General features: G+C 31.6%; 1 pseudogene; it reads right to left on the bottom strand.

Moving 5' to 3' along the window:
- Nucleotides 1-260: 260 nt before the first annotated feature.
- On the bottom strand, nt 261-1,147 carry LOC113380731 (annotated as a pseudogene).
- Nucleotides 1,148-9,609: the final 8,462 nt, after the last annotated feature.

A 9,609-nucleotide genomic window follows, 5' to 3' on the forward strand; every position in this document is an offset into this window, starting at 1 on the left:
TTTCATGAAATTTCGAAGATATACATACGCAAAAGATGCAAAATTAGTTTGTTTCATATATTAGTTTATTTACATTTTCTTTGGTACTTAGCATTTTTATTTCATATGATATGCAGCAAAACAGTCTCCAAGATTTAACGCAACTTCACAAGACTTGCACATTAACTTTGTTGCTCTTCTTTTTTTGTTCTTGGAACATATATAGCAGTTTCTTTTTTTTCGTTTATTAGTTTCTGAAATAGGTATAAGTTGGTGTTGCCTTATGTGATCGGAAAGTCTGTCAACCGGATCATGATTAGGAGTATGCGATATAGTGGCAAGTTTTGCTCAGAAGCATGTACATGATCTTCTATCCACGAGTTGGATACTTTCAATAAAAAGTCGTGGAATCGAGGACTCTTAAGGTCTGTGCTGTTCAATAAAGAGGTACAGGCAACTTTTTTCGACCATTTTACAGTTTTTCTGTATATAGGGTAATAACACAAATATTGGTCTGTTCGATCCACTCCTTTCATGAATTTGTTGTAGTCTAATACACATTTGGGTTTTCTTATTGCGTAATTGGTTTTTCAAATTTTTTTAAGTGTCAGTCAAAGTGGCGTTGTGTATTTTAGAGATCATTCGTATCGTTTTAGTTTTCGAAGCTCTCCATATCTGTGCGAGTACTTCACCTTTCCGCTTGTGACAAGCTTCAAATACATTGAGTTTTGCGCCCTTTAATTTTTCCGGAAATCCTCTATTTCGTCGTATTGCCTCACGAATTGTCTGTCGAATTTTCTTTTCCAGTAAATTCTCTGCAAGTTCTACACTGTTATAATAATTATCCATGTGAAGGTGATGCCACTTTCCATAACAAGACGTCAATAGGCCCATCACTGTTGTTGCTAAAGGCTGTCCAGCTCCAGAATAGATTTTGAAAGAGGAAATATATCCCGTACTCGAATCACGCAGCATCCGAATGAGTATACCGTATTTCGTAATTTTCGACGTATTGTAAACTTTAAAATTTAACCGTCCACGCCATGGTATCATTCCTTCGTCAATTGAGATGTTTTGACTCAGATTAAAATTTTCTTTAAATTTTTTTGAAAAATAATCATGGCACTTTGAATAGCCGGTCGGCATGATCCGGTTTATTGTTGATGTGTCAGAAGTTACTTCTTTATAAATAAATTCATATTTTCGAAAAATATTTAAACTTTTTATCATACAAGTAATCAAACTTAACTTGTTCAAGATTTTGATAGGAAATAAAATTTGAAATATAATATTAAAAAAATTATTATTATTATTTCAAAATGCAGAAAATTCAAAAATATTTACATGTTCAAAAATTTTCAGAAAAATAATTCAAATATTATGAAATTATAAAAGCAAATAATTCTAATTTAGAAGAGATTTTTGCTTAAATTTTTATTTAAATATAATCAAATAATTATATTTAATAATTCACTCTCAATTCTTATTCAAACTCTCGCACTGTAATTATAAAATTTTAAATATTATATGCAACTGATAAATATTCATTAAAGCAACTAACAGGTTAAACCATACGCTACTAGTTACATTAATTATTTAATTAATTGATGTGTTTATTAAAATAGAATCAATAATAAATAAAGTAAGTCTCAATACCGTTTAGAAGACACTAATTTTATATTTATCTTAAATTTAATAAAGCAACTTGTCTTAAGGCGCGTTGAACCATTAAATACACTTTAATTATTCAAAATAAATATTTATACGAAAGATAGTTGTAATAAATTATAATATAACAAATTAAGTATTATTACTAGTAAAAGTCCCACGCTTCTAATTCGTTTCAGGTAAAACGCCACTTACTCCCACTTTTTTATAAAATAAAGTGCTTCGATATTTACACATAATACTATACTCGTTTTTAACTTCCCGAAGGAGAAGTTTATGTTTTCGACGTTTCAAGCCATTTTGAATTGAATGAGACCAAATTTGGAAAAAGTATGTGTTTGTGTGTGTGTGAAAATATTTTTTACCGTGAATCGACGTTTTCTCAAAAACGGCTTGACCGATTTAAGGCCGAAAAATTTAAAAGCCATTCGATGTATCTCGATGAGGACTAGCGTTTCTCAGTTTTGTGCGGCGATCGACCGAGCCGTTTCTTTGTAAATAGCAAAAAAGTGAAAAAAATTTCGTCCACGTTTTAGCCCGCAATTCTCAATCGATTTTGAAAATTCAAAAACCGTTCGAAAGATATTAGTTGAGAATCGTGCTGATTAGTTTTTGATAGAGATCGGCCGGGCCGTTTTCATGTAATAAATAAAAAGAAGGACGATTGTTATGATTATTTTTTTGACGGGAGATACCATAGTCTTCTAGATCATACTAAAATATTACGGCCCTACGACAACTGGTTTAGCTTTAAAAATTCGTCAAAGTTTGCAAAAATTAATATGGTCTTTTTGGCATTTGTCAAAATTAAACTTTCATCGACGTTTGCTCAAAAACGCCTGAACCGATTCACATATTTAAAAAGCATTCGATGTATCTCGATGAGGATTATCGTTTCTCAGTTTTGTGCGACGATCGGCCGAGCCGTTTCTTTGTAATTTCGAAAAAAGCGTTAAACCTTTCGTCCACATTTAAGCTCATAGTTCCGAACCGATTTTAAAAAATCAAATACTGTTCGAAAGATATTAGTTGGGAATGATACTGATTAGTTATAGGTGAAAATCTACCGTGCCGTTTTCTTGTAATTAACCGTTGAAAAAAAAATTAGGCCGATTTTTATGGAACTTTTTTTGGCGGTATATATAATGGTCTTACAGAACTTACTGAATTATTACGGCCTTACGATAAGTAGTTGAATTTTAAAAATTCATCAAAGTTTGAGAAAATGAGTAGTTTTCTTGACGTTTGTTAAAAATAAAATTAGATGATTTAGTTGGTATAACGATAGTGTACTTGGTCTTGAACATAGTAAACCATTAAAGTCCTACGGAAACTGGTTCAATGATAATTATTGATTAATTAAAATTATTGATTTTTGAAAATTTGCTTTTAGAAAATACTCCGACCGGGTTCGTTCGTTTTCAATGATGTGTAATTAATTCCACTCGGAATACTTTTAATCACTCATAAATTAATTTATTTTTATTGATTAAGTCGATTTTTTACACATTTCGGGAAGTTCATGTAACTTGCCTCAAGGCAAAATACCAATACTAACTACTTTATTTACTGCATTATTAGCTCGTTTATGCACATTTTGAAATATATATTTTATTTTATTTTATTTATTTATTTATTTATTTATTCATAAGCAGGCCGTAATCAATAATAAAAGATATTATATCAGGCTCTTGTCAAGCTTATTCATAGTTAATATTAAAAAGATAGTAATTTTATAATAATCATAGTAGCTGCACGAATTACGCTTCTGAAAAAAAAGAGCTGAAAAAAAGCATTAGAACATTAAATACAATGTTCATCATCAAGTTCATCATATTAAAGTCTATTTGACCACCAGCCAAGCACAAAATCTTGCACAAGGTTGAAAGTTGTACTCATTTAAAACCGTAAAAATTTGAAAGAGCTGGCTATTTTATATGTGCGCGCCTTAATAAGTTTGTGCCTAGTGTTGTAGTTTGAGGAGGACGAAGCCATATCAAAAAGTTTCGAATTGTTTTTGATGAAAGATAATGCTACCAGCAGAAAAATGCATAGGACATTTAGAATATTGTATTTTTTGAATATGGGTCTGCAGGAGGCTTTACTTGGGCAAGGAAAAAATTATTCGAATAGCTCTTTTCTGAAGCTTAAATATTTTAATTAGTTCGGATGAAAAACCCCAGAATTGGATGCCGTATGAAACGTGAGAATAAAAGTTGCTATAATAAACTGAAAGTAAGCAATTTAAACCAAGTTTGGGTTTTAGGGTGCGCAACATGAAACATGTTCTAGATAGAGTTGGTGATAGTGAGATAGAGATATGGTCAGACCACTTTAAATTATTATTAATATGAATTCCAAGAAACTTTGATACTTGCGAAAAATTATATGCTGAATTATTGGTGGTTAAAGAAGTAATATTATTGGATAAACGATTTTTTGTACAAAAAGATATGATTTGGGTCTTATCATTATTGAGGACTAGGTTATTTTCACAAAACCATTTCGTTATATCTGACATAACCACGCTTAATTTATATTGTAATTCATTAAGAGATTTGGCCTTGATGATAACGCTGGTATTATCCGCAAAAAGAATAAAATCACAAAGATTTGTGCAATAGGGTAAATCATTAATATATATGAGATATAAGAGAGGCCCTAAAATTGATCCTTGGGGCACACCCAATGTACTTGTCAATTTATCCGAAATTATTTGCTCGTGATCATTATTTAAGTAGACGCTTTGAGTTCGATTAGACAGGTAAGATTCAAATGGTTTGAGCGGACGTCCGCGAATACCACAATTTTCTAATTTGTCAAGAAGTCTTTGATGAGAAATACTATCAAAAGCTTTGGACAGATCGCAAAATATCGCAGTGCAATATGTGGCTTCTTCGAAGGAGTCAATAATGTTATGAACTAAATTATAAATCGAGTGGGAAGTAGAATGGTTCTTTCGGAAACCATGCTGATTCTTGAACAAAATATTATATTTATTGAGAAAAGACGTTAATCTAGTATGCAAGATTTTTTCAATTATTTTATCGAAAGAGTTCAAAAGGGAAATGGGACGGTAATTATTTATATCGTCTTTATTATTTTTCTTATGAAGTGGAAAAATTTTTGAATGCTTGAGGTGGGATGGAAATATTCCTTCGTCGAAGCATTTATTTAAACATAACATAAATTTATCTATGAAAAAGGGATAGAATTCTTTAAGAATAAGACTAGATATCTGATCTGGACCCGCTGAACTAGTAATTTTTATCGATAGAAAGGTTTGCTTCAGCTCTTCTAAATTTACAGGATAAAGAACGAATGTAGAGTTATTACGCGCGGATAGAGATTTAGTCGAACTAATGGTGGTCAAGTTGATTGAGCTTGTTAATTTAGACGCTTCGGTGACAAAAAGTTATTAAATTTATTAGATATGACTACCTTATCAATAATCTTGTCGCCGTTAATTGTAAGACAATCAATCTGTGCAGATTTAGTTTCCGTGTTGAATTCCGAATTAATTAAGGACCAAATTGTTTTCTGTTTATTTGCTGAATTAAAAATCAAGTTTTCGTTGAATTTGATCTTCGCTAAATTGATTAGATAATTTAAAGTTGCCCTGTATTTCAAAAAATAAATTATAAAAGCCATGTTATTATTATGTACCGATAATCTCTCAAGAAATGCTAATCTTTTAAGTGAAATTCTCAACCCTTTAGTTAGCCAAGGAGTTGAAGTATTACTTTTTGGGCAAACGGTTTTCTTAAAGAGAGGAAAGGCTTGATTGAAGTTGAATAAAAATGTGGAAATAAAGTTGTCGAACATTGAATTTGAGTCTTTGGACTTGTTAAGTAAGGTCCATGATTCCTTTTCTAAAAGACATTTGAAAATCAATTTATTTGATTCATCAAAATAGCATTTGTGTAAGATAAAGGTAGATTAAGACGTTGAAAAATTACAAAAATTTAATATTATGCCTCGATGGTCTGAAAGAGTGGTATTTATAACACGCGAATCAAAGTCTTTTAAATTGGTGAAGAAATTATCAATGCAAGAAGAAGATTGATGTGAAAACGAGTAGGTTCATGTATAGTACGAGTTAAACCAAAAGACTGCATATTCAAATTGAATTCAATGGATGGTTTCGATTGCTTATCAAAGTGTATATTAAAATCGCCGCACACAATGATTTTGGAATATTTATCAAAAAGGTTATGAATCAATTCGTACATCAGCGAGATGAACATATCAACATTCTGGTCAGGTGATCGATAAACGCATATAAGACACACGACGTCATTAGAGAGATTGATTTCAACAGCGCAATATTCGAAAAGTTTTTCTACTTGAAGAGTATTAGTATAAACGGGTTTAGAATGAATGAAATCACTTACAAAAATGCACACACCTCCGTGGCCATATTGAGTTCGACAGAAATGAGCAGATAAATTATAACCAGTGTTCAGCAAAACATAATATTTGGGGTTTATATTTATCTATAACTGCTTCTAATTGATTCAGTTTATTGGATAGTTTTTGTATATTTTGAAATAATTGCAAATTTGTTATCAGCTTTAGGTACGAAAGGAATTAGAAACCGAAGGTTTCATTTCCGCCACAGCCTTGACACTCAACAACTCGTTTGCTAAAACCCTACATATTTTCTTTTCCCGTTGAAAAGAAAATGTAAGCCATGCCTGGTGTAATCGGACAAACCAACATGCCTGTTGACATCAAGAATCCGAAGATTACTGAACTTTCCTTGACCGTAGTCTCGGTTGATCCAGCAATTGGCATCGGAAATCAGCCCGTTGCAACGCACGTCGTCGTATCTGTAAGGAATTGTCATCAAACAAAGGTTTGTCTTTTGACATGAACGACGAGCCTTTTCCAAAGCACTACGAATAGCGTAATCGAACGAAACGTCATTCGTTCCAGCCAGAACAACAACATGGTCACGCGGATCAAAGTCAGATACCAGACTCTCGATATCCCCAACCACGCCAGCAAATCCGGCCCCCGGCTTTGACTATGCTGAATATATCAAATTTTCGTCCAAGCAATTCTCTCAAGCATTCTGACCACCCTCTGCATGGCTATCGGAAAGAAACAAGTTTTACTGTTCTTAATAGAACCTAACAAATCGTGATTAACGCGTTGCTCGAGGTGCTTTGCTTTGGACTCTAATTTGGCAAATTCATCCCTAAGCTGTTTCAAGTCTATGTTCCGTTTTTGTATTAAACCAGATAACTCATTACAGAGTTTTGAAAAAGAACGTGAAAATGTGGACGACTCTTTGAAAACTGAACCTGAAGAGCTCATATTCCCTAATACGGAACTAACACCAGTAATCCTGAGCTGAAGATTCTGGTTCCCTAACTTAACCTCAGACAATTCTTTTGTCAGCCTATCAATTTTAATATCTCTTTCGTGAACAAGAGATTATAAATGAAAACAATTGAGCAAAGAACAGTGGAATTTAAATCGATTAAGTCGTCCAAAACTGAGACACTTGTATCTAAGGTCTGACTTGGCACTTGGCTCCGTGTAACAACCATTTTGAAATAGTTAATAAGAAATAAGTAAACTAGAAAAGAAACTAAGTAAATTGAGTAATTAACTATTTAAAATTAGAATAAAAAGATGAAACGATATAAAATATTTAAATAAATTCACAAGTCACAAATTTAATAAACTAAAGGTACTGGAAAAACACTCGCGCAGGTATAAAGAACTACAAAAATAACGGGATTTAACGGTAAATTCAGGTAAAATAAATAAAAACTAGAGAGCAAGAATTAGATGTTGACCGTACCGAGGTTGACAATAGACTACATGATAGACTATATGTATAGTTCATCAGCATATTGTGACGATTGAAAGGTTGATGGCCCCTTTCTTTGGGTATTGCAACGACTGCCAAATATTATCTTATCATTGCATCCCCATTACGAAAGGGTTACTCCAACTCCTTAACCTGACTTCTATGGACGCACTGTAATTACCTGTGAAAACTATATCAACTAGTTACTCGAATGAACCAGAATGCACTTTTATCCTATTTAATTTTTGTAATTATACCTTCATGTATCTCGCGAACACACAGTTTTTACTACTCATGTTACGACGACCACTATAATGTAGCCTGAGTAAGAATTATAAAGCCTTTAAATAAGCATTATGAGAAGCGCTACCTAATACTATATATAAAACTGAGCCTTAACCCATTTAATAGGAAAACTAGAACCTACTTTGAATAAAAAATACTAAATTGATTCACCACCAATGTTCACCACGTGTTGTGTTTAGCTCAAAGTTGGTCTGACTTCTCATTTATATTTTCTATATTATTTGATATTACGCGTCTATGGATATCCCATCGTGATATCTGACTTGCGATCACCGTACATCTTAAATATTAATATTATTAAACTTATTAAGTATATTACGTTTAATATTATTAAACTTATAATCTAACATATTTGCAGATAAAATGCAAAAATTTCTCTTGAATCAATTAACATAGTTCAATTTAAAATGATGTGTAAACTTGATTCAATAAGTGTATTCCGAGAAGATGTGATAAAGATTATATTACTCGTTCTGAAGAAACTTTTTCAGCTAATTATTATGTACTTGTACTAGTTTATTGTGGACTAAAATAGTACTCTTTATATTACCAGTCTTTAAAATTTTGAATGGCCTTTATCCATAAAGGTAAAAATTTTTGCATGTCCGCGGGTGTAAAGTTTCGTCTCTTAAAAGTTGGCAAGTCCAAACCGTTGTCGATTATATTCAAAATGTAGTGAGTCAGTAGAAAATGCCGTTTTCTGCCTCTTTCATTTTTCTAGATTTTTCCGCGACCTTTTCTTCTTTTCTTCTTCTTTTTCTTCCACTTTATCCATATATTGTAGAATTCTGTCTGTCAACTTGTACGGTTTCGTTTCATTAAGTCGAAACGAGGTCGTCGGCATTTTATCAATCTGTTCGAAATTAAAATACATTAATTATATTATATAATTAATTTATTTTAATTTCGAACAAATTTATATATATATATAATATATAATATGATATTCAGTTTTCAGGGCAATACATCATTAAAAAATTTGTATGACTTTAAAACATTTTTATTTATTCCATACGTTTCGACACAATTGTTTTGTGTCATCTTCAGTGGACTCTAGATTGAAAGAACAACAGATAGAATTATTAAATAAAACTAATATATAAGAAGTGATATGGTATGAACTTACATTAAATTGAATAATCCTATTATTTCATATTATAAATGTTCACAATGCCAATCCTAATTATTTCATATTGTAAATGTTCACAATGAACAATCTTAATTATTTCATATTATAAATGTTCACAGTGCACTAAAAAACCAATCCTTGTCATTTTAAGTTAAACAATATAAAAAATTTTTGACTGAGATTTTTATGAATTTGTGAAGTACATCGCGCCGTACATTTCTGTGCTCCGATGTACGGGTGCCTACTGAATGTACGTCAATGTGCGAACCACATGTTGAGGGCTGAGGTACAAGCAACGAACTGACAAAGAATTTAAGATTTGACAACGCGAGAGGGTACATATAGTGAAATATAAGAACATGACAATTGTAGAGGGTGGACCATAATTGGTAAAATTGAGATCAAAATTAAAAGAAAAAGAAAAAGAAAATTGCATTAAAATTAATATAATTAAACGTCGATCATGATAGTAACTATTTTAAAGGTATGAATTTCGAGACATTGTTTAAGACTACTTGTAATTCTCGCACAGTGAGAAGTATCCAATCTTTGTTTAAACTATTTTTGTAAAGGTGTATCAGACAGATTCTGAAAAGCGTCTCTGAATGTATTCGATTCGTGATATAAAATTGTGGCCACATCAAAATTGAAATATGATTGAAATTTTGTATGTGATCAGTTATCATTGTTTGATTTTGATTTT

The sequence above is a fragment of the Ctenocephalides felis genome, unplaced genomic scaffold, assembly GCF_003426905.1.
Source record: "Ctenocephalides felis isolate EL2017-DRISC unplaced genomic scaffold, ASM342690v1 CF-g0.4_SCAFFOLD_02355, whole genome shotgun sequence".
Lineage (NCBI taxonomy): Eukaryota > Metazoa > Arthropoda > Insecta > Siphonaptera > Pulicidae > Ctenocephalides > Ctenocephalides felis.